Raw genomic sequence first — 26,865 nt, 5'->3', positions numbered from 1 at the left:
AAATAACATAAACTTCTTTCGAGAAGGATAAGACAATGACAATGTAATTTTCTTCCAAAGTCATATTTATTTCAAGAGTTTTTTCGAAATAAATGTGGAAAAATTTTGTTTATATTGCAACGTAATAAATAGTTGGAAAATTAAATTAAACTCTGCCATTGATTAAATGTATATAATAATTGAATCGCGCGAGATAAATATGATCGTTTTCTTCGGAGTAAGAATGAAAAGAGATGTGTATTTATAAAATCAGATTAAAAGAGATTTGTAGACAAACGTGAGGTCATGAATGTATGCTTCTTTGAAGTAGAATATAAGATAGCGATGAATTTAAAATTAGTCAAGAGAGAGTCCACTGCGAATTTCGCTACCTCGGTGCGGGATTAGCGAAGGAAAAAGGTCTCGTCGTGTGCGAATTACGAATTATACACGAGGCGGAAAGTAGCTAGCCGAACAAAAGTCGCTGGTTTAGGATCGCGCTTTTCGTTGGAAGATGTGTACTCGGGAGCGGGAAAGTGTGAGTAGATTAGATATCCCTCGTGGCCAGTACGTAAGGACAATAAGCCAAAAAGTTGGTAAGGCAGACATGGCGGGAGCCGTTACCCGTTATGAAGCTCAGGGGTGAAGTCAAGATTGTAATTAGCCGGCGCTAAGTTTCGAGGTTTCCCCGGTATATTTGCATGCGATCCCGTCCTCCCCTCACGCTGAACCACCCTCCAGCTACCAACTGCGTCTACACTAACCGCCTACAGACAGCACGCGTTTACGCGATTTCGTCGACGCGAGGGCGTATGAGATAGAGGCAGAATGCACAGCACGTATCAAAATTTCGTATCGCGTGCCTCGGTATACCTCCTCTAACAACTCGCCTTCCCTTAGCGAGTCTTAATGAGCGAACGCGCATCGCACACGCGCGCGCTTTTATATTTTTCTATATTAATCCGAAGAAAAACACAAGCCCAAAGATATTTGCCAAGTTTTCGCCATTATGATTATGCAAGTCGGAATACATATGTTTAATACGAGCCTTACAGAATAAATATGCAAGTGTTATCAGCACGTTAAATTCTTTTTTTTTCTTCTTCTACGAGCATTGTTGGAATAATAAATTAATCAAGTTTAGTAGATTACACATTTTATCTGTACCAATTTGTCAATCGTATTTTTCGATAATATACATATAGTATTATTATACGTGAAAAGTTATTTAAAAAAATTATAATTGAAAGGTTTGTAATAATTATAAATTAATATCGAGTATGTGATTGAAATAAAAATATAGCTTTTCGTTTATGATTCTCACTACTCAATATCAGTGCAGTCTTTCAAAACTTCAATCTTGCTAGTCGAAACGTCAATCGTATCTCTGTGAATTTAGATTTAATCCCTGGGTATACCGGTATATATGTAGCGAGCGCGTTACAAGCCAAGCGTGTCGATGAATAAATAACGATTCAGCAAACCTCCTCGACAATCGAAACAGCCGTACGCCAGGATGGAAGTTTTATTGTCAACGATCGCGGGTATCGAAGTGAATGAGGCCGGAATAAAAGGAGTCATTCGACTCGTGGAGGGATGGCGCGACGAGGAAAGGAAGACGCGGGGGAGGAAGGTAGCGCGCCCTCTCTGTTAATGCATCGCCTCCGGAATGGCCGATTAATTCCAACTACGGGAAGGAAGCGACTATAACTCGTCTCCGAGGAAGCATTCTTAATCCGCGCACTCTTTATTCCCGGGCTTCGCTCTTGTTCCCTCCGACCTACCTACCCCCGCGATCCCCATCGGGGAAGAAATCTCTTACCCTCGTCGGTAGAGACCGCGCGCACGTTTCTCGATGTTCCACGAACAGCCACTGGCGATACACGGTGTTTCTTTGTTGAAGAAGGCCCGTTATTTTATGGTAGCCCGCTGTATTTCTTATTAGGATTCCAGAAGTCGGTTTATCGAGGACGAAAAGATGCCGTTTTCGCTTTATCTTCGTCCACGTTTATCCGATCGTTCCGAAGAAACGTTTCTTCCTGGCCATTCGCGTAATTTATCTCCCATTATTTCACGGCTACATTATTAGAAGCGAAAAATAAATAAGATGAATATCGGTGAAAGGGAAAATGTCATCCATGATGATTTAAGGACGTAAAATTGGATGGAGTCATCGATGTAATCTTACTTTCGTGCCAAGTTTATCACTCGCGCATAACTTTATAAAGCAAAATTATATCGTGCGAAAAAATTATTACAAGTAAAGAAGAAAGTTAAACAATTTTTTTCATCACTACTATTTTAAACGTCACTTGGGAGCAGACAAATTGCCAATTCGAGATATGCGCTTTTCGAGATATTCGTACGTCTGGTTTCGCGCAAACCGGAAAGCATGGACCAAGTGAAGCTTGCCGAAACACGTACGGCAATTACAGTGGCCATCCCGGAAAATAGAGGGTTTCTATCCTACGATTGTTATCTACACGTGTTGTTTATTGATTGTCTCGTTGTCTCGAGGCAACCGGCAGCGTACGTCGTAGGACCAAAAGCACGGCTGGCGGTAATTGCCACCGAGAGAAGAGGCGTAACAGAATGTACGCTGCGCGCGTGTTTTCGAAGAATTAAATTTCGCAGAAGGGATTTAAATTTAAATGTATAGATTAAGAGAGGTGGGGCACAAAAGATAAAAGGATTCCCGTCATAAATATCGCGAATCCGAAAGTATAACTCGTATTTGCGCGCACGTACCCAGTTCTCACGGATATCTCTCATCGGATATATTAACATATCATTAAACATAATCCTGTACAAATGTACGCGGATAATTTAAAGGATCTATTAAAATCATCTACAATAAATGTTGTCTCAAGTATAAATTTATTTTTACATACTACTGGAGGGTTGGGATATCTGTGATTTTCCTCGTCCATAAAAATGATTTGGCTGTCAAGAAGCTATCGCGAAGAAGCAATCGTTCATTTCGCAGCATATCATATATCGTATATGCTTAATTCATCGATATAAAAGATAATATAAAGATCTCTAAAACCGTTAAGTATTTCCATCACGCGTCTGCATCCTCGATTTGTTATTTGCCATATTTTCTAGAGCACCGACAGAGTTTCCATTAGCTTATCGAGTTAAACTTCCGATAAAAAGCATGAGCTACGGGGATCTTCCTGTATAGCCGATGAAATTCCGGAGTAAGGTTCGAACCGATCTCGACGGGAGTTCCACATCCAATTTTCCTTGCATGATCCCGCGATGAACGGCGCGTATCGGGAGACTTCCGCCGGTGTGTGTGGAGAGACTTCTTCTCTCTCCCCATCCGAATCGACGAATGCAAGCATTGCTACGAATTCCTTAGAGAAATCTTCGCGGCGTTACATCATCCGGCGTGCTGGCAACAAATTTGTTTCGCATTGTGCCATCTATCGCGCGAAAAATGCTCGAGATACATTCGCGTCCCTGCGCGTGCTTGCCAAGGGAAGAATAGGATATACTGCCGGAGAGAATGACTACCGAGCGGTTCGACAGATTCTTACGGTTCCCTTGTTCAAGAATTTTCTTCGAGCGATAACGGGATGATCGCGGATGCAAAATCTCGCAGGTATATGTAGGTAGATGCTTGTAGTACGTAGCTAGATGGAGAGAAAAGGGAGGAATTAAATGAGAATTTTCCCTTTTTACAGCTACGACGTGTCACTTTATTACAATAGCTTAGCGTACGCGTCTCGGTAAATCGTTTCTTTATTCGTATCTTCTCGTTGGATCGATCAGGGAGAATCGACAGCTGTTCTCGGAGGCGACTCGTCGACGCATTTCGCGCGTTAATCGCCGTTCCATCGTCGTACTACATACATCCTCACGACGACGCGTTGTCACGAGGAAGCAATGTCTTAGTCGGCACCTATGCACACGTGGGTGCGCGAGAGAGCGCGAGGCATCCGACTGCGCTGTTAACGGGCTGCCATTCTCGATAAGAGGCGTAGCAAGGACGACACTGATCGCGCGCGACGTGTAGGCAAGCTGCTCGTAAAGTGTTTAGTTGAGGGCAGGTAGGGAGGCAGGGCTCGTCGGAATGGGGTGGATGAGTTAAACTACACGAGGTCTGACGGTAATAATTGAGTGCCGCTCTGTCTAGTTAGCACCTTGTACCGCCGGCTGACTCTCGTCACTTTATCGACTAAACGACAGCGATGCGTGACAAATCCATCTTGTCTTAACCGCCGACGCCGACGTCGATTATCGACGGAATCTCAAAACGGCGCAGCCGACACGTGAGATTAACACGTCGGATGCGATTGTGTCGATGCATGTCAAAAGATAATTTTACAAGTTAAAGGAATATCAAAAGCGCGCGAAAGCTTTTCCTTTTCTCTCTCAAAAATTGTTTCAACGGAAATAGTTGTAGATGTGTTTGAGTTTGCAAAAATCATAAGTTTATTGTTTTTTTTTGCAACATTCTTAAAATTTTAATTGATACGTAAGAAAAAGAATTGATAATATACCCAGAGAGAGAGAGAGAGAGAGAGACAAAACAAATTTGTCACATTTATCATCAGTGAGACAGCAATGTAAATAATCTCTGAATTTTGGATAAAATTGAAGAAATTGATTTCAAAAGTAAAACTTGATTTTTTAAACATCAAGATACATCGATGAAATCTCGACGGTGAAATTTGACTGTGTGACTCCGGAGCAACTTAATCCTTTGCAAACTACACGCTATTCTCTCCCTAAAGTCGTATGTTGAATGTCTGAATAATAAAGGCACGCAAGTTCGATCGTTAACACGATCTAAAATTCTCCTAAAGGGAGTTGCCAAAGTTGGCGAATTTACAACATTTCTATGGAAAGTGGCCAATGTAAAAGATATTTGCGGGAGTCCCCCTCGCGACTCGCCTCCTTCACGTATCTCTCTCCGGGCGATATCTCCCGCGCTCTACCCTCGTCACATTCTTTTCCCATAAAAGTGTAGGAATCTCACGCCGCTCGCGCCGATTCGACGGGAATTTCGGCGTCACGGCGCGCTCGAGCAAGCTTGCTAATTACCGTCGGTATAACAACGCGACTCCGATAAAAAGTAATGATTCATTTCGCACGAGCAGCGCTCGTCGGTTTATCTGTTTCTGGCGTTGGCGGAGAAATCGTTCTTGCAACTAAACAGCAGCAGCGGCAGAAGCAGCGGTAGCAGCAGCAGCTCGCGGCGAGGAAGATTTACGTGACGCAGTGCCGGGAGAGAAGATATCAGACGCGCAAGGAGGGAAATGTCTGGCTCGTTTCTCCGGTACACTTTTTCGGTATCCCTTCCTTCCCTTCGTCCTCGCCCTCGCCACCCTCATTTTCCCCCTTGCCCCCTGGCCAGCTCGCGCGGGATTCTGCAGACGAGTTAACGCCGCTGAATGCAAGAAAACGCCGGCGAACGAACGGTAGTCGGCCAAGATCCGCCGAATTCGGCTCTCGAGTGAATAATTAAATTACGCGAGCGAGGAGATCGCGCGACTGCCTGCGGGGTCGGCCTGGGGCCAGGTGGCGAGGGGGAGGGCGCAGGCTCAAAGTTGAAATTTCACGCGCCATTGTTCGATCCCGCCGAAGGAATAGGAGTTAGAAGCATTTAGGGAGCGGCAAGCAGGCACGGGGCTGTGAATTACGGTCCAAGATACGGCGAGACGAGTCGAAGGGATGCCATGGATCGGCGGAGGCGGAGGCGGAGGCGACGGCGGCCCCGGCCCCGGCCCCGGCCCCGGGACTGAGACTTTAATTCCAGGCTACATCCACGGAGCCACGCTTCTTCGGCCTAAACGACTTCGATTTCGACTCTGCGCGGCGAAACGAGATTAATCGCGTCCCTTTTGTTCTTCTCACGGTCGTACGACCAACAGCTCGATGCCGCGCGTCATTGACTTCGATCCGAATCGCGAGAGAGCTTTTAGGAATTGTCTAGCGATTATACCGATCGTCTAATCGCGTACCAACGCTTGCGCGTATATACATACGTCTTTGAGAGCGGATCCGTTATTATCGGAACGTCGTGCGTGGACACGCGTGGACTCGAGCTGCGCGAGCCTTTTGGCAATGCAAATGCAATCGTGGTACACGGTAGTGCGTATGGGACGAAGAAACGTCCAAAGTGAAAGACTGCGCAGAGTACAGTCGGTGGCGTTGCGAGGGAGCAAAGAGTGAACGGAGAGAGAAGGAGAAGGAAGAAAGAGAAAGAAAGAGAGAGAGAGAGAAGAAGGAGGAAAGGAAGAAGAAGAGGGACCCGCATTCTCGGAGATTATCGTGCTCGCCATCAGCGTATCACGGCGTCAGAGGACAAGATTTATATGTAGAGTTTATTGTCGCTGAGTCCGCCCTACTGCGTTTTATGGATGTTTTTCGAAGGAGCGCTGCCGCCCGCGTGATCTATCGCGGCACCCTCGCTCTTCCACCCTCTCCTTCTCGCTCGGAGGCTCCTCTCTCTCCTTCTCTCCGTTCCTCCTGTTCCCTCCCCCGCTCTGATTCGGTACACGAGGGTGGCGCTGAGGGAGACGGAGGGATTCCTAATGAACGCTACGACGGAATCTCTTTTCCTTTCTTTCTCTCTCTTTTATCCTCCTTCTCCCTTCAGTCTCTCTCGTCTCGGCTCTCGCGTTATCTCTCCCTCTCTCTCACTTTTTACCGCGTTACCTCTCTCTCTCTCTTTCTCTCTCTTCGACTCGTTTCTGTAGTCAGCGCCACGTCGTTCGCCCCACACATTAACGCGAGATTTATACCGCAGAATCCTGGACGATATCGCATTTACATTTTTGTCGCATCACTATAAACCACCTACCTACCGACGTTAAACTACCCCGCCTCTCTACCCTCTCTCTGCCACCGTGCGCTCCGGACGCGACCGGGGCACGAGCAGTATTTCATGATCGAGCGAGCTTTGTTTCGTAACGCGCGCGATTTCGCGGAGGTCGCGCGGGTTGATTCGTCGTTTCGCTCGCTTCGACGATCCAACGATTTCCATTGCGAAAAAATGTGACTGCGCGCGCCATGTTTCGCGGGGTGATTACTTTGCGGCTCGACGGGAGGGGAGGTTTATTACCAAGTTTTAAATTATCGACAAATCGTGCAAAAATCATCGTCGACGCTCGTTCCTTTTATCGTCGTCTATTTAAAGAATCGTTGATTGATGCAACAAATTATAAATATAAAATGTGTGAAAATTGCGACAAGTTGCACATCAAAAGCTTGACGGTCGATCTAAAAAATACATAATTATCGCGATATTATTTTCGCAACAATTTACATTCTTACAAAGGTGCTCGACAATAATCGAAATGACTCTTGCAACGAGTCGACGTCGACATTGCAAGTCGCATGCGTTGCAATTTCACTTTTGTCCTACCTGCAATAGCACTCGGTGACGATTTGTGGAGGACAAAAATGCGGCTCGTCTTTCGGATGTGCCAACGCGCCGCGATGGCGACCGACCCCGATTCCACATAAACACGTGAACGGTAGAGGGAGATACATGGCGGCAGTATGTTACACGTGTTACCGGCCGGCACGTACGGGTTACGTCCGGCAGTCAATCGCTCTAATACTCGCACTCTGTGCGGCACACACCGAGGGTGTATCGGTGGTCGTGTGCACTGCGGTGCCGCTCGTATACCCTATTCCGTTCCACCCCCTCGGTCCACCGTCCCCACGTTCGCCCTCTCGTCGCGACCCTCTCCACCTCTCTTCGCAGGAACTACATCACCAAGTGATTACCTCCACCTCGTACCCCCTCGCTGGTGTTACCGGCGTCGCATCCTGATGCATTCATCGGCCCGCGATCGTTTCCTAAACCCTCTGCGGCTTGTCAGCCGCGCATCATCGCGAAAACCGAGTTTCCGAAAAACTCGTGAGATTGATGTTTCGAAGCGTCGCACTTCGACGAGGTCGTCCGTTATTTCAGTTTTTGGCTCGTCGTTACTCGCGTCGTTTGTCCTATATCGCCGCGCAATATCCGCTGAGTTTCAGTCTTGCTTGAAAAGCCATAAATCGTTTACGGTACTATCTAATAATTTTGAGCTTTGCATAGAAAATACGGATGTAGTAATGTAGCGTTTAAAGCATTAAGTTTTATCACATAAATTAAATATATATACGTAACACATTTTTAATTCATTTAAATATTCTTAAAATAGATGATGATTATCGATTAACATTAACACACTCTTATATAATATAATAGAATCAAATAAAGCTTGTTGCAGGTTCAGAATTTTGTAGATTTAGAATTTTTAAGTGATGTTGATTTGTAACGTCATTTTTCTTGTAAATCCTCTCCTTCCCCCCCCTCCCTCTTTTTCTCTATACACACTATAATCTTACGATATTTACATTTTAAATATCGAAAATTATTCTTTTATCAAAAAATTCATTTATTATTTACACATATTGAATCTTACAATAATGCAATAACAATAATAGATTATTTTGATATTTGAGGCTTTCGTGTACATGAATATTAGGGTTGCAACGTTTTGTTTCCAAACATTTCAGTTGACTTCATCAGAGAAAAACAACTTGATGTTGAGTTGTTTCTTGACAAGTATCCCCCTTTATATGATGACCAAGGAGAGAGATAAGTGAAGGTGGATGAGGGAAGAAAGGAAAAGGAGGGGGGATTAAAATGTTGACGAAACGTTGGAATCGGATAAAGAATTTACGCGGCTCAAACCCGGGGAAGCCAATCCTAAGAGTAGATTATCCTAGCGAAAACGCCCCTCGGCTTGACGGCACAAATTTACCACTTATATTACGAAATCGAGTGGCATACTTGGCGGTGCGGAAAATCGCAAGCTCCAGATCCATCGGATGCAAACTGTGCGACACGGCGCCGAGTATCGTTAGCGCAAACCGAGCGTAATTGGCGTGGTGTTTAATTCAAGTTAAAAGCAAAAGCCGCCGTCGCGGACGCCGCCGTTGTCCCTGCGGATCTCGCGCTTACGTTAGACGAAGCTCCGCGTGACGCGCGCGTTCGTAGACCAATTAAGATTACTTTCATCGGCGACGCCGGATTATTCACGCCACCCCTGGCAGCCTTATTATGCGTGTTTAACAAAGCTGAGCTGATTATATCAATAAATTAAGGAAAGCTGCAACCTCCCCTTCTCCCCCGATAAGCAAGCCCTCTCCCCCTTGCCACGAGCTCTGGCTGCGAGAGTCCGGTGCGCCGTAGACCCGGAGCCGCTTTACCGAGGCGTACATCACCGACGTCCAGGTCGCTCCGCCCTGAGTTATGCTCGACAATTATACCTATCTACCCGCGTGGTGGGCGTTATTATCATATTATACCGCGTTACCCCTCGCGTCCGCACACATGTACGCGCGTTTGTACGTGTGCGAATCTAACTCTGGTTGACGTCGTGGAATACCGGAGGTCGACGTCCCGATCCATAACGTCGTCTCGGTAGTTATGTTTTATTAGAGGCGTCTCTTATTTTCGTTGCGCAACCGTGTTCCCGTTTCTCCGACACGCTCCTGCCCCTGGCTTTGTTCTTTATCTGATTTTCCCGAAAAAGATATCCTTTCTTATCGGATTTCATTTTTCATTTACAGAGCTTATCGTAACGATGCCACGGTCGATTGCCGGACAATCGCGATAAAAGGAAAAGGTAAGGGAAAATTCTCAACGTTTCAATCGTCTATTTTTTATTTTTTATATATTTCCATCTTCTCCTCTTTACACAACTGTACAAGTTTTATAATCGATTTTTCTATAAAGCCGTCTTAAGGTACAAAAATTCAAAGAATGTCGATTCGACGCGTCCGATCGATCGACATGCGTTTCTCTCCATCTCTCTCTCTGCGGGCAATCGGGCTTCGAGCCAAAGCCCGTGCTCTGCAGGATGACCGTGAAAAATCCCTAAATTATGATAATGGCGCCGACATAATGCGATCCAATGAGGCAATCAAGGGATGGCGGCAGGGTGGTGGCGGCGGGCATCGGTTGACGGTATCGATGGTCGATGTCGGTGTTGCGGGGTGGCGCGAGTTACGCGTCCCAGGGTCGTATTAGTGTTACTGGCCACCGAGCCGAACGAGCACGGACGATCTATGTGTCGGGGACGATACAGTGCTTGCGTGTAGCGGGTATAATTGCCGTTGGTGGGCAGCAGTTGCTCTAGGAGGACCAGTTTCCATCAATCAGCCCGCGCTAAACACCCGCGCGCGCGCGGCCGGAATCGCCGACCGATCGCAATTGCCCCGAATGCGGTTCGCGCGCGCAATCTATGTCTCGCGGCGGATTGCCGAGAGCTTTCGAGGACGAGCTTTACTCGTAGGGCGTCAAAATAATGTTTTTTTTACAATCCACCATTGAGCGAATCGTCGCTTTTGTAAACGTATACGATGCGCGCGATCTACTCTCTCGCGATAAATTGCTGAAAATGCTTCTTTCGTATTAGCATCCACGAAACGTGGTCGTGGTTGCTCTGTAAAACACATCTATGTATTGAGACGCGCAATCCATATGTTGGGAAATAAATTCTTTCTCTCTCTCGTAAAATTCATCTTTTCATTATTGAATTTATCAAATCTATCATTTGTATATGTGACAAATTCATCTCATTTCTTAATAAAGTTTTCAAAAACATGTTTAATGAAATTTTTTTAATAGATGGAAAAAGAACTTAAAATTTTTAATATGGCTATTTCTCAATTGACATTTATACTTTTATTAATTTAGAAAGTTTCAATTGTATTCTTTAATATTGGAACATAATTATCTTTTCATCTAAAGATTAATAAGTAAAAGATATATATATATATATATATTGGAAGGCTTGTATTCAAATTACTTTAGACATTGATCTATATTCTCACTCTCTCTCTCTCTCTCTCTCTCTCTCTCATGTATATATGCACGTGCCGATGTACAGACTGCATCCGACGTACCTGCGAACACATATACGTAAGCATATAGTCTAGCACGTACGGTGGGGCCTACTGATGGGATGGGACGCCATGCGGGGTAGTTATGGGACCACGAGGATGTTAATGACCATAAACAAGCAATCACTGTAATCCGCCATGAGTCACTCCAGCTGTCTGCCCGGCTACATAGATACGACCTGCCATATGCCCAGCCTAACTGACCGGCGGTGGATGTGCGTTGCTGGATCATCCTTGTTCCAATGATTTCTCCCAAACAATGCATAATATATGTATATGCATAATATATTACTTCATTGAATCGACGTCAAGTATCTCTAATATATTTGAGAAGATTAATCACATTGAGTTTATAAATACCAAATAAAATTATCTGACTCTTGATTTTTTTGCTGAAAATATGTATAGACATTTTAAAAGTTAGCCATTCTAAATAATTAAGTGTAACAAATCTCTCATTGTTTTTATTACAAAGTTAGAAAAATACTACAATAATAAGGTAATTAAAATCTATATCACACACAAGTACTATTAAAAGTTTATTCCTACTCTTGAATATAATAAAATTAAGATATACAATTGTTTCAGATTCACCAAATATTACAGTTTTTCAGCAATTTTCGTTTAAAGTATGAAACATGACACTTTGCATTTTCGTGAGAGCGGGTAAGACTTTGTATTAAAATGAAGTAATATATAATAAAAATGCAGGTATGCGCGATTGAAGAAGCAATCGTGACGAATATCGAGAATCGAGGAATTACTGCGCGGCTTTAGATTCTCTCTGCGCGCAACGATCAGAAACGACCGCGATAGGATAGATGAAAAGAAAGGAGAGAGGCGGGGGGGAAGAGGGTTTACGAAGAAAGGAGATAGGAAGAGAGCACAGGCTCGATATCGACATCCATGGCGAACCTTACGATCGAGGCTTACGACGATCGTAAATACGTCGGCGATACGGCCCTCTCTCGTTGAAGATACCGAAAGGATAGGAAAAGGGGAAGGCAGATGAATAGATAGAGACAGTGAAGCGGAGAAAAGGAGAAGGTGGATCGGCCGGGAAGGAAGGGCGGGGAGGGCAGAAGGAGCACCTAACCGTGCCGAAACATTTTATGAGTATCGATCTCTGACATAAAGCGACTTCCTATACTACGTGGCGTATAATACATATGTACGCAATGGCGCACACGGATACGCGCGCGCGTGCTCGGGATAAAGGTATTACTTTACGTGTTAGGTATACCTTCGCTCATAACACTCGATACCTACATTACTTGGCGAAGCGCCGAAGGCCAGTATTCGTTACGTATCATAGACGATTCGCGCGATAGCCATTGGTCGTTTAAACCATCGATTACGGAGCAAGATCGTGCGCTCGTGTCGCTCCTACCCTCTTAATCATGATCGTCCCTTGAATTATTTCTCCGAAGCAAACATGTAGCCAACATATTGTTTCCAGGATGCATGCTCGCGTCGTTCCTTTTGCCATCGTCGTTTCTTTCAAGGTTTCGTAATCGAGTGTGCATTATGTAATTGACGTTTCATCTCTCTTGCAAAAAATTGTATAATTCTTTAAGTGGCTTTTATTTCTACGAAATTTGATATTTCAATTTCTGATTTTAATCGCACATTTACAATTTGAAAAAAATGAATTTTTTCGAATTTCTGCTAAATCCGAATTGAATGAAATTACAAAGTTAGATCGATAGCTCTTTCAAATCACTAAAGCCGCGTAAATCAACGCGAATGATATTCGCGGAATGAAGACATTTCATTCGTGTCGCGACGAATTAATATCGAGCACAGCAGCTTTTCTATTAAGAAACCTCGCGGAAATAATCGGAGATGGTTGTTCGACTTTCGCTTCGCGTCGCAATGACAAGAGTCCGCTCGCTCGTGGTTACTTCCGCGGAGGAAATTAATACAAACAAGTAGCGCGGCGGTGCAGACGACGGCGATCGTGAGGAGGGTAGAGGCGGCGGATTGGGGGAGGCGGAGTGGAGCGCGAGGCAAGCAGCAGGCAAGGCCGCGAAAAGTTGGCGATGACGGCGGATGTTATTGGCAGCGAGGCCATTCGTCGCGATGATGGATGCCTGACAGGCGCTCCTCGCTCGCTTCGCTCGCTCGCCAGGCAGTTATAATAAGTAATGGGCTCACTTCCGCCGCCATCGCGCTGCCCGAATGCCTCACTGCCTTGCCCGGTCATGCCTCCGATGCCCTGCGAAACCTTGGTGCGCCTCCGTCGCCCTCTTCGTTGGTCTCTTTCCTTCTCTTTCTCTCCCTCTGCATTTCCTCCCGCCTCCCCCTCTGCTCGCGCCCTCGCTACTATCCCTTATCGTCGTCCTTCTCCATCTTGGGCTCCTTGTTTCTCCATCTCGCTTACCGCCGCTTGTTCCCTCGGGCTGAGTGAGGCCAGGCCACTCGTCTTCCTACTCTTTCCATCCCGCCTCCGCCTCCTCCTCGTAATAACTACAAATCTGTCACGCATTAATTCTCCGTCCGGCATAAATTCGAGCACGGTACAAGCGGAGAAGGAAAAAGTTATCGCGAGGGTTGGGGCGGGCAACTCATCCCCTTGCCGCGCGCCCCGTATTCGACTCGCCGCTCTGTGCCCCCTACGGAGAAAGAGAAAGGAGATATAGGGGTGGAATGCCGGGCGAACAGCGTGATGTTGCGCGAGAGAGGGTGGAAACCCGGAGAGCGAAAACTGTTAATGTCGTAACGTCGCGGAATGAAGAGCGGCCCAGGGTTAATAATTCTTCCGGCGCCTGATGATACTTGTGAGATTCATCGGCGTCGCATAGGAAACAATATACATATATATTGGGAATGTCACAAGTTGAATCTGTATTAAAATTATTACAGGTATGCGCTGGACTTTTTAATCTTTTGTCTCGAATCAAATTTTATTTTAGATTTGCACGCATAATATATATAATTTAGATGTAATAACAATTGTGAAATAAATGTAGAAAGTAAAAGAAGATGAATTTGCTCCACGTTCAAAAATAAACATTTCAAACTTTGTTCGAGCCCAAATCTTTTCTTTTATCGATGCATAAATTTTTATGACGAAATAAATCAAAATATTTAATTTTAGTCATCTGCAATTTTATGATATAATATTCAATAGAATTTTTGTAAAAGAAAATTTAGTTGTATACTAGTTGAGAGATACGCCTCTCAATTTTAATTCAATTTAGATACATCTTGTACGGAATACATTACGCGAAAGCAGTAAATAAAGTGCAAATAATACGTAATGAAATTAACACGCATTAACTCGAAACTGAGCACTGCCAATAAAAGCCCACTCGGTGTCTGGTCATGCGAACGTAGAACGGAAAGAGGAAAAGATAACGCTTGCTCGGAGGGATCGTCGCGTCGATCCTGCAACGCGCGGCAGTTATTTGCAAGTGTTGTGAATTTATATTCGCGGCAGAGATAGAGAGGGGAGTGGGCAAGAGAGGAGAGAGTTGTATACCCTCACTCGATGCAACGTTGTTTATCGGAGTGGCGGTGTGCTGCCACGTCGAGCGCTCCACTTTTGCGCATCCACAGCTGCCTTTCTCGATCGTCACCCACGACATCCACATTATCGTAAAACTGCGCTTGATTCCACGTTCGTTTCGCACAATTTTTATCGTCCAATTTTTTCCAACGTGCGTCGCATTAAATCATCAAATTATCGCTCTTGGAAAATATTGCGGAAACCCTCAAAGATTCGGCCATAAAAGGAAATTTTTAACACATGTTAATCTTTCGTCCTTATGTAATTAATAATTGCGTTGTTGAAAATAAATTTTTTTCTTTTCGTCCCTGTATACATATACATATACAAGTATGGGATTTTATTTAAATGGCGTGTAAACTTTTTATCAAAAAATTTTTTAAAATTATTTTTTAGAAATCTTTAAATAATTAAAATTTTTATCTTTGCTCTAAAATATTCTACGCTCTGAAATTGAAAATCGATCGCATAAACAGTCGGTTTATTACGTTGATATGAGTTTAAAACGGTAAAAAATTAATATTTTCATTTCTTTACCATATTGTTTAGAATAATCTCAATATGACGTACGACTCAACGACTCTACTTATGAATAATTGGCGATTTAATAGCATTACAATCCTTAAGACGAGATTGAAACGCGAGAAATTAATTCTCTATTAAAGTACGCTTCCCGACGCGAGCGTAGACGGCAAATAAAAGACTCACCCCGACTTTGTTCGATAACTCGGCGACGAATTCCGGTCAAAGTTCGCGCTCTCGTTTCGTATTCAATGTAATAGACTCGTTACAAATAGCGGTTCGGTTAGGTTAAACAGCGGGATTCTCAGCAGCGTAGGAAAAGGGGCGAGTGAGCGCTGAGGTGGAGATGGAACTACTTCCACCCTCTGGCTGGCAGGAGGAAGCGGGAGGACTCCCTCAACGACCGTGACAAATAACTCTCCTTCAACGGGGGTCTGCATCATTTAATTTTCCTTAGCCCCGCTACCGGAATCGATGATCTCCTCTGCCGAGTATCTTACCGAAGACGAATGGGATGACTTAGACGCCGTTTCGCCACCTTCTCGGCAGGGGGTTTTAGATCGATCAACCAGATCCCAATTATTCGCGGAAAATTAACCTTCCGCGTTCGACGCAATCCATCGACGGCGATTAATGATCGAAATTGCGCAATGTGCGCGACCCACCTCGATAACATAACTCTGCTTGACATTGAATATCATCTAAGCGTACGTCTACAATTTATTTTGCAATTTCTACAATTGTATACAAAATTGCATTACACCTGTTAATGCTGCTTTGTAATGTATATCAAAAAGATGAAAGAGCAAAATTTTTTTCAGATGTGTAATGTTTTGAGTTTTCATGACAATTGCCCGTGAAATGTGTGTCGCCTTAATTATATTAATAATAATAAATAGTATACGATAAAGTCTCAAATTGCGATAAAAATGTATCGTTTAAATATTCTTCACTCGAGATTATTTTGACAAATAAAAGTGTAAGAAATTGAAGATCTCTTCATTTTTATGTACACTGAAATTACTGCGTAATAAAAGTATTGTGAACTCAATTTGAAACAATTCTAAAGACAATGCGATATCTCGAAAGTTTGGTGAAAAAGATCTGCCTTTTTCTCTTTTCCAGTTTTACTATCAAACGAAAAATTAGAGCTCGCTCAAATCCGGGGACGGAAAGTCTAATTTCGGGGTGAGCGCGTAGGGTATGGAGGGCCATTGCCTCGGTTCGAGCGATTCTCCCGACATTTACAGCCTTCAATTTGCCCTTCCGAGAAGGTGGCGGCGGTGAGCGAGCCAGGAATGTTAATTAAAGCCGTTCACTCCTCGATCTCGCGCTTCGACTAATTAGTCGCGTACAATGCCATCGTGAACGGTGCTAGAAGAGCGTCTGAGCGAGACGAAAGAGAGATAGGTGGAAAAGAGAGGAGGAAGAAAACAGAGGGTTCCAGGCGAGGGATAGGAGGAGAGACGAGCAGAAAAGAGCCGAGATCACTGGCAGCCGGAGATCACTTCACTCGGATACCGACGATCTCGCGCTCAAAGGAACTGGCGAACGTCAAACCCGCTCGTTCGCATCCACGATCGTCCCGGTCGAAAGAAGAATGCCAATTTGCCGAAAGCCCTCTTCGCGGTGGCGAACGTCACGGAACGGAAATCCGTGAAACGGAAAGCCGGAATTCCTGAAAGATCAGCGCCGGTCCGTCCGACCAACTAGCGTGTGCGCGCCTGTCAAGAAGGAGACATCTCGTTCTGTCGAATGCTTTTAATCCGACTTAACACTCCCTGGACTACGAATGCGAATATCTTTTTAAATCGTAAGATTTATGGTTTTCTCGCATGTTGCATTGAAATTTGTACTCGTTTAAAATAGGAGATAATAAAACACGACGCAAACAAAGACATGGACTAATATTTAAAATCTTTGTTAAATATGGATTTCAGAATGTTAAAAATATTATAAAAGTAAATTTATTATAGTAAATATTATTAAAAGAGAGAAAGAGGTAGAAAGTATTACTAAAATAAAATTTAGAAAATATTACATTTTCGTTAATCCACGCGAAAAATATAAATATTTGATAGTCAAAGTCGGGCCATTTTAAACATGTCCTCCGCGAAATACCTGTACAATTCAGTATCGATTCAAGATGCATTGTATGCAAATCGTCTATACAATCGTCAGGAGGCCACGCTCCCGTACTCTAGAAGTTTATGTAGCTCTTTTTTCCCCGTATATATTCTCTCCGCATTTGTCCATGGACTATGAACCCGTTAGACGGCGGAGGAGATCGAGGAGTTAAGACGATCGTAACCGGGAGAGATCCCGAAGGACTTTCCGTCGAAATCCGGCGGAAGGAACGCTCGTAGGAAAATTCCTGTACCTTAGGATAGCACGGCGATACGGAAGGAGCGGGGTAATACAATCGAAGAGGAGGACGGGAGGAAGGAAGGCGGCCGGTGGCGGGGGACCTCATCTAAAGTTACAAATCGCAATTCTTCCATGGCCGTGGTTCCGATTCTGTAAAGTTATGTTATGGCGCAAAGTAAGCGGGATTTATCAAGAAAGTTGGTATAACTTCGCTACGACTATTGATGCAATGAAACGATTGGCTCCGCCTCATTTACTACCCCTTTTCTCCGCCCGAGCTCTCACCCCTTTCTCCGAGATCTCGCTAACGCGAAGGTATTCTTCGTTGTCGACTTGGCCTCCCATCAATTGAAAACAGTCGTCTGTGCTTTCTCGATGATACCGATCTTCAAAGTTATCATATTAGATTAGCTTTGACGATCTTACAGTTTTCCATGCTTTCCTCGACATGTAAACGTTGAACATTTATTTTTAATTTTTCACTTTGTACTTTGAAATAAAATTCTTTCGTACTTTTCATTAAGATTTTTTTCTGCAATTACATTTTCTTTTTTTTTCTGTGTTTAGAATTTTAATCTCTGAAGAAAAACATTTTAAAAAATGTTAATTTTTAACCACAATGGTTAAGTAAAGAAAATTATAATTTCACACATACAAGGAAACAGATTACGCCAAACATGTTAAATTTCCATCTACATCAATGTTTATTTGGCACAACTTTTATTTCCGTTTGCAATATTATGTCGGATATAAATAGCGCGGTCGGTCGTTTCTTCCTGTTTATATTGGAAGGCAAGGCGATATGAGACGGAACAAGAAATTCCCGGGAAGAAGCTTGAAGCAGTGCTCAATCAATTTGCTCGGAAGGCATTACGCGTCGTCCAGGAGCAAAACGCAGCCGTGTGTATTGGAGCCGGCCGTGGACGGCCACGAAACGAGAAGGATAGGAAAGAGACGGAATCGTAGGTTTATCTGAAAATATTATGATGGCGTCGTCGCGTCCGTGCTACCGTTGCAAGGTGGCCGCCGGTTTTGATATGTCCCCAGCGTGGTGTAGAGTCGCGCGCGGCCGTATAGCTGAAGATATATGAACGGGATTGCAATCATGTCCGTGTTACCCGAGAGTGTCCTGTTGGGATAATATAAATATTGTAGAGTCGTTGCGCGGTGTGTGTGTCGGCGTTGGCGGTCGATCCGAGCGGCGGGGGTGGAGAAGCGAAATGTAAGGAGAGGGGAGGGGAGGGTAGTCCAGCGATAGGGGCGAACGTCGACGATAGGACGTCTCTTAGAATATTAGCCGATATCCCCGGGTATCGGCTCGAGTATTTACGAGGACAGTGTTCTCGTGGAAAGATCGGCGAAATACTCGGGGAAGCGTAGGCGGGAATCCGAAAGAGTTGGCGAGAGCGACCAAGAGGGTAGTTGACGCGAGGGGAGCTAGACAGAGAGAAAACGCACGTGTAAAGGGTGGCGCGAGGAGCTACCCTATATCTGTTCTAGACGGTGTACACACCGGAGGATAACGGAACGCGGTACCGGCCGGATAAGATTGCGAAACTGGTGTCCCGGTCCCTGGTGCCCTTTACCTCCTGGCCTCTGGACGGAGAGAGGGGAGGGTGGGCAGAGAAGATAGCGCCGGCCGGCTGCGGAAGCATTCGTATTTCGAGAAAACCGGAATTACGTATCGACAACGCTCGTAGTTTCTGATTTTTCGTCGGCGATCCGCGGACGATGGTCCGCCTCGTTTCGCTCGAGTAACACGGTTGCGAGGCGGAGCGGAGTACACAGTGAGCACGCGTAAGCCGGCTAAGCAAGCGTTGTGATGTAGTAGCGGGAAAAACTTTTCTAATACCGTCGCCCGTCCGGGATTACGCCGGAGATTGAAACGTATATATGTATTTACGAACGCGCGCGAGCGCACCATCGGAGGGTACGACAAGATCCTCAGAATCATTCCCTTCCTCTCTCTCTCTCTCTCTCTCTTTCTCTCGCCGCTTCCTTTCATCTCTCTTGGTTACCCTGTTACTTAAACGGACCTACCCTTATTGCTTCTTTGGAAAGTACCGCGGAACCTGGGTCGTTATTACTTTGCAACGAGTCCGAGATAACAGCGCGCCGAGAATTATCGAAGTTTATACGTCCCATGAGAAGTCGACGTTACGAGTCGCCTCTCGATCGACCTATCTACTCGAAATTTCATTCGAAACATCTCCAGCCGAAGGCGAACGCTTCGAGATATCTCTCGGCAACGCGCGCGCACTGACGAGCATAACCACAGGCTGTCCCCTCGGAGTGAGGAACTGCGACACCGCATAGTTGTTGCACGAGTCTCCGCCGCGACCTCAACTCTCCCCTAAACCGTCCCTCCGGCAACCACCCCTGGCATCAACTCTCCCCCTCTCCGTCCGCTCCGGCTATCCACCCGCAGAGACCACGTTACAAGGGGCCAGTATTTATGCACATTGTTGACTGGCACGTGGATTTATGCACGTCCGTTATATTATGCGTCCTGTCGTCCCCCGTGTAAAGCCGGTATGCCTGGTACCGTCTCGACTCTGCACGCAACATGTATTTCGAGTGAGAACGTCTCGCCTAATACCGCATAAAGTCAGCTTTAAACGATGGACGATTTTAAACCGTATCAAGATGTAGGGAATAATGTAAACGCCTCGGAATCTGCGGTCGCGCGTGACGAGATGATTTTAAGTAAAGCACGCCACGCCGATTAATCTTTATAAAAATGTAACGCTGCATTTTTTCTTTGTACCTTTTTTTTCAATATTACGATATATTTGGATTAATTAATTTTCACAAAATTTGATAAAGAGTCAGCCAAACGTCAGAGTTGTATAACAAAGACCGTGCACATGTACGCGAGGAAGAAGCTCGACGAGATGACGGTTGTTTGCGAGTCCTTCTTAGAACATCTTCGGGTACAAAGCCAGGTCCTGGTCGGTGCTCTCGAGCTGACGTGGCCCCCGGCAGGGTGGGCATTGTGTCGGCCCTCTCGACCACCGCCGCACAACCTACACTTCCTTACTTCGCCACTCGACGGTGAACTGAATCGAGCATGTGGACGGGACAGCAAGGAAATCTCCTTCTTGCCCGAGACCCGTCACTCCTCCCCGTCTCTGCCCTCCACGACCTTCCGCTCGCCGTATCTGCCGGCCAAGTCTCATGCCAGGTCCAAATGTCCGTCCAGTGTCCGCCGCCGCTACTGGCCAAGTAAGTTTCGACCTCGAGGCGATCAAGACGCTCAGAAACACGTATCCACGACGGATCCACGGATCAGGGGAGCGAGATTTAAGGGTCGCTCTTTGAAATGTGACCGCTGGATCGGTATCGAGCGCCAACAATCACGGAAAGAGCTCGCTCGTTCTCCACTTATGTACATAGTATACCGCCGCGCATGGCGGTTCTCCATAAATTCGCCGGCGCAATTTCTCTCAAGTTTGCCCGGTCATTCGACGCGGTGAGCGCGGGAGCGAATCTACGAGGTAGTCGGATTCGGGTCCTCGGCAATTAGCCTCACGGGACTTTGAGAGTGGCTCGAAGGTGGCGGTCGGGACCAAGGTGGCCGGAAGGAGCCAGCAGCTTCGGTCCTTCGACAGCGAACGAGGCTCGCCGGTGGCGGTGTTACCTCCCTCTCCCTCTCCCTCTCGCTACCATCGACGGGGTTTTAGTGTCTCGGGGAGTAATAACGTCTCGGGGTGTAGATTATACGGTGTCCGGCTAGGAACGGGCGAGTGCCCAGTTGGGTCCTCCGATGATGCAAGGTCCCCCGGTGCCACCGCCGTCCGGACATATATTAGCATTCTAACCGACCATTATTATATGCCTGGTGAGCCGCGTTGGGCCGAGAGAGCACCACCAACGCCCGTGTTGCGTACTTGGACCAAGTTTACCAACAATTCACCGGGGCTCGCGCTCTATAATGGCCCCACGGCTGCTTAATTTATCGCGGTCATAATTAATAGCTTTGTAATTTTCATACAGCCGTACACGGGCCGCGTCGCGGAATTTATGGATACGTTTTCGCTCGCGATTATCGATTTCGCGCGAGCTCGACGACGGGTCGCTGACTCAGTCGCCGATCGCCGAATGACAGCGAGGCCTGTCGCGCCGTTCAATTTCTCCGCGATAGAGGAGTTTGAGTACGAATAGTCGCAACGCTCCCATTTGCCGGCGTAACCGTTTGAGCGTTGAAATATTTATATTGTTATTGTTGCGCGCAACCGCTCGCTCGCCTCGAAAAAAATTGAATCGCATCGAGCGCAACGAGACCACTTTTATTCACGCGCGTCGTGTGATTATCCGCGCTCGATTACGCAGCATTTATACGATAAGAAAAATTAGGATCAAGATCGTCGCTCGTCGCCGATAAACGCTCGACGTCGGCGCTCGTGATGGCCAGAGTCGGCGCGCGAAAATTTATTATTAAATATCCCTTTCGTCCGGTAAGTAGCTCCTTCTTTACGGCGCTTAAATATAAAATAAGTAGACGGGTGCAGCGGCAAGGTGCTCGCCACGATAACCGGCTGACTTGTGGCTCCATTAGCGCCCCCGCCCGGTAACGTATAGCATAATAAGAGTTTATGTGTCAGGTTGATGCGCCAGAAGGCTGCCAGACGAACTCCGCGGCATAGGAACTGTTATATTTTCATTACACCACCGTGGTCGTAACGAAGGGTGCCTTCGATGAATCCCGGGGAATAGCGCCTCGCCGCGGTTATGGAGCTCGCTCGGTATTTAGATTCTTCTTCGCGCGCGCTCACCATTTTTCTGGGTGTAAAACTTTAGTACGACTTTACTTTTATTTAAGACTCCGATTAAACTTTTTTACATATCGCGTGCATTATTATTTTTCGTAAAAAATCGTACAATTCTATAACGACACTTTTGGCAAAAATGATGCACGTATTCTAAATGCAATAATAATGTACGAAATCAATTTGCGAATAATAATTGTTAAGTAATAAGCGATTGATATATTTATATTTTATATCACGCGTCGTGTAATCGCATTAGATTCTCTGAAGGAAATGTTGCGAGATGGTTTTTTTAACTGAAATTTCGTCCCCGGTTCACCATTACTACTTTCCACACATCCTACTTGTCAAAGTAAGAAACTTGCGTTCCACGGGGAGTTGGCCGCTATCAATAATGATCCATCATTTTGCAGCGTATCATTTTGACGTGCGGGCCTATCAAATAGACTACAAAATGCATGCAACAAAAGTGACGCGTTTACCCGCGTACACGCGCACACGTCTATAATCGAACGTTTCCTCGTTCACGGATATCGCCGACACGCTCGTCTACACGCAGGCTAGGCATTATGCAATCTTGGGGTAAACTTAGCACTTAGAGAGGACGGGGAGTTAATGCAACATCGTCAGACAACGACGCCAGTGGAAGGACGCGATGGGCGGCGGTCCATAGCTCGAACTCTCTCCGGGCTCTCGGTGGGTGGATGGGTGACCAGGATGTATCCGTCCACCTAGCCCCTGTAAGCCAAGCGACTCTTCCCCCCTTCCCATCCCACCCCCGCATTTTGCTCCTCGTTCGGCCCGGCCTCGCACCTATACCCACGCGAGAGCACCACGCGATGGCCCCTTCACTATAGACACCATAGTTGCGGCTAGTTGGCCGTCACCTCTGCGTCGACGCTCCCTTGTCTCTTCGACTGATTCAATTTGCCCGCCTCGTGGCTGTTTAATTACTGGCCGGAGAGTGGACCGTGGCCGAGCAAGACAGAAAGGCCGGTCGGCGCTTGGATGGCAGGAATGAGAGCGGGGGGAGGGTGAGCGACAAAGAGGAAGAGGAGGACGAGTAGCGGGCGAGCGCCCTCGGGAAAAAGAGGGACGGATAGACGACGGGCGGACAACGAAGAAGGAGGAGAGAGTCCACTCGAACTCGGCGCACACCACTGACAACCCCATCTACCAGTGTATTGGTGCCGCCGGTTCCGCTGCCACTAAGACACTAACGGAATAACGGCGCTGGCCGGTGGAGATTGTTGTTGATGCTAAAGTAACGGGCAGCCCTGAGGGGTCGCCGTTGCAGAGAGGACGAAAGAGAGACGGAGAGAGAGGGAGAGAGAAAGAGGGATTAGAAAGAGAACTGCGCGACAAGAGCGAGCTGACCGGCGGGGATGCGGAAGGGGTTGGGTCAACCCTGCGACGTGTCTTGCAAACCGAGTATATGTCTATCCCTCTTCCGCGTACCACCCGCTCGCCGCTCCCGCATTCTCGAGCTCGACGATGTCCTCCAGCTTTACGGTCGGTTTGGAATACGATTTTACTGCTATCGGATAAAGAGGCCGCCGCAGGAGCGTCCTCTAAATATCGATAGCCCGGCGCGAACGATACGAAAGAGAGTCGCCTTTTATAGCAGTAGCGTCGTCGGCGTTGATCACGTAGAGGAAATGTCTGGGCAACGCTTGAACGTGGACCGCTGGCGAATTTTTTCGACCGAACCAGACGTGCTGTCGTTTAGAATTAATGATTTGTTTAGGCATTATTAACACTTGTATCTCTATCGCTATCGCATATCGCGCGAAAACTTGACGGAAAAATTTTACAGATGTGAAAGATGAAATTTTAGAAATATAAAGCTATTAGTAAGCTCTTCCTTCAAATAAAAATTGATTTATTTACTCTATAAAACATTTATCGCTGGAGCGTTTAAGTTTGTAAAATCACGGTAAGCCTTTTTAGACGTACAATGCTGGGACGCATTGAGGATAATTTACATGAAATTATTTTTGCGCGTGCGTCACTTAATCTAAATGAAATTTCTCATTTTAACGATATCATTATGCAAAGTTATTTCATTAAATCGCATTATAATTGCAGGGTTAAATCAACAGACAAATAACGTTTCAACAGATACAAGAATGTAAACTCTTTGCGGGCGCTCTACGCGAATCTGCTGCCACGAGCGATATTTAATAATAATTTCTCGATAATAAAATACATCACGCCATCAGACGATAGTTTTTATAGTTTACAAGTTATCGTTTTGCATGATTCGCGCGACCTTGCACGGCGGAATGCGAGACGCAAATTTGTCGAGCGAATGTATTCTGACAGTCGTGGCGTTGCACTCATCCATCGAAGGAAAGGAACGGACTTAATGGACGCACAGATGGACGGATGGACCGTAGGCACGCGGAGGCAAACTCTAAATTTACACGAGCACCATCTCGCACCATCTCGCGTATCTCTATTATAAGACGGCCGTAAATTCACGGATTCATTATCATAAATTGGATCGCCATCGGGTCGTGCACGTCAGCGATGAAATGCCTCGCAAACGGAGAATAACGTGTACTATCATAAAAAGCTTCGAGCTCTTTGCAATAGCCATCTGCCTGCAGATACCGGTATCCAGGGTCATTGGTCCCGACATAGACTGCGAATCGATATACTCTTGAAGAAAATTAAGTCTTCTCTTTATCTCGCCGATACGTTTCTCGCTAGCTTGCTCGAGAATTGTTTTTCGATTCGTTTCATCTCGTCCGTCTAGTTTAGAATATTTAATCCTTTAATATCACTAGTAAAATATTTTATAATGAAAAGTACACATTTCATAATATTTTATGCCTCATCTGTCAAAATCAACTTACACATGTCTTATTTATAATCTGTAGATGCAACAAAGTGTCTTTTCAATATATTTACATATCTAAGTGTTAATATATAACATTTGTTATGAATTTAAAAACATTAAGGATAAAGATGTTTATACATTATATGACTCGAATGAAAATAACTGTGTAACTAGGAATTGCATTTCGGACAGGAGATCGCAAATTAATTTACGAGCAATAGTTCGGTCAAAGGCGAAGGGAATCAAGAGCGTTTGAGAGAGGCGGTATTCATCTTTCCCCGAAAGGTTTGCGTATCAAAGTGAAAATTAATCTGCCCGCGGCGCGCGAAAACTCGTGACAACTGCGCTCGCGATTGATTTACGTCGTTCGCGATGTTTGCAAATGACTTCTGAGCAGATGCAGCCACGGACAGTTATTGCCACTTGGCCCGCATTTCCCACTCTCTCTCGCCCTCGTATCCTGTTGCGTTTTTTTTATCTTTTTCGCATACTCGCGAACGCGTCTTGTTCCGAGACGTTTATGACGTTTCACAACAGTAATTCTGTCGTTGTCAAGGTACGGCAAAGGGATCAGAAACTCGAGCGGAGATGAGGCCGCCAGTGCTCGTATTCGCGTTGACAGAGGTACGAGTGGTAATCGAGAAGTCTTTATTTATCGCAATGTTGAAATTAGAATGACGACGTGTCGTAAAAGCGTGCTTTTCATCTAGACGTATACTTGTGCCTCTTTTTTTATTTTCGACAGTGTCAAAGATTGGCCAAAAATAACTAATTTCTATTATTACAATTTTAATATTCACATTATATATATTCGTCAATTTTCGCAGATAATAATTTTAAACGCAAAATTTATAATGCAATATCTTTATGCGAATAATATTCCATAATTTAAAAAAAAAGATAACATAAAGATAAGCAGTTTATAATTATTGCTATATAAACTTGGCTAAACTCGGAAATTCTCTCTCTCTTCTTCTCGAGTATTTTCAATATTCCATTAAATGCATGCGAACGCTTTCAAGATTGAAGGTCATAGATATTGGATATTCGCCACGTTATACTCGTCGACGTAGATCAAAACAAAGCGGGTACGTGGGTGCAGATGCAGGTGCATCCGACACACAAGGCAGGGCGCACGTGGTGGACGTGCGCGAAAGGGCACGTATACGCCCTGAACCTTACAATGGCACTCGAGTAACGAGGATCCCGCCTCGTCAGTCAGCCTGAAAAATTCCTCGGCCCGTTTGCCTCCGCGCATTTGCACGCGCGAGAAAAGGATGTCGAGACCGAGCGTGTGTTGGTCTATGCTGGTAAAACGCATATACGCGCGTATTTTATGTATCGCGTACATATGCAGCGGACGACGATGCGGCGATGGTGGTTGTGGTGTCGGTGGTTGTTCGCGGGGACGGAAGGAGGAGGAGTAGCTTTGGTCGCCTCGGCAATAAAGTGTGTCCCGACGAGAAAGCTCACGTGTTCGCGTTTAGCATTTATCGAAACCCCGCGCGCGCGAGATCGTAACTCGAAAGTGCAGGCCTGCCTGCGTGTCATGCAGATAGGTTTAAAAGCCGAACGTGCCGCATTTACAAATGCGCCTCTCGCTCTCTCGCTTCCTTCTCCTGCGCTTTCTTCCGTTCTCCGCGTCTCCTCTTCCGCTCGCGGCGAAACGCTCGCGCCGACCTTAAGGCGGTTTTATCGTTGTCGGAGTCGTGCTCTCGTCTTCGTCGCGTGACATGAGCTGAAAAAGGTTCACGTGGAACGCGACCGTGAAAATGGCGCGTGTACGTTTGAAAAACACGAGTAATAAATGAGATGATTTGTTCTTTTTCGAAGCACATGCTAAGTGAAATTGCGAGCAATAAATATGACACGTGAATTAATGGATTTTTTATAAAAATATAAATTATAATTTTATAAAAGGAGCTTCGGAACTTGATGGATTTGATACGTGT

General features: G+C 45.6%; 1 protein-coding gene and 1 long non-coding RNA gene across 2 annotated transcripts in view; both read left to right on the top strand.

Annotated features, from left to right (window-relative positions):
- LOC145971333 (uncharacterized) overlaps positions 1–26,865 on the top strand; it is a 126,841-nt gene that overhangs the window by 60,140 nt on the left and 39,836 nt on the right. Inside the window, exon 4 of the long non-coding RNA XR_014438851.1 lies at positions 9,565–9,620. This is a non-coding gene — a long non-coding RNA (uncharacterized LOC145971333). The remainder of the gene's footprint in view (positions 1–9,564; positions 9,621–26,865) is intronic.
- Positions 6,070–26,865, top strand: part of Arm (armadillo) — a 309,699-nt gene continuing 288,903 nt past the window's right edge. Inside the window, exon 1 of the mRNA XM_083098877.1 lies at positions 6,070–6,079. The gene's annotated coding sequence lies outside the window, so the exon portion shown is untranslated. The remainder of the gene's footprint in view (positions 6,080–26,865) is intronic.

This window comes from Camponotus vicinus, unplaced genomic scaffold (genome assembly GCF_025532165.1).
Source record: "Camponotus vicinus isolate PSW18456_S1 unplaced genomic scaffold, iyCamVici1.0 SCAF_4, whole genome shotgun sequence".
NCBI lineage: Eukaryota > Metazoa > Arthropoda > Insecta > Hymenoptera > Formicidae > Camponotus > Camponotus vicinus.
This window is presented reverse-complemented; position numbering and strand designations above follow the sequence as displayed.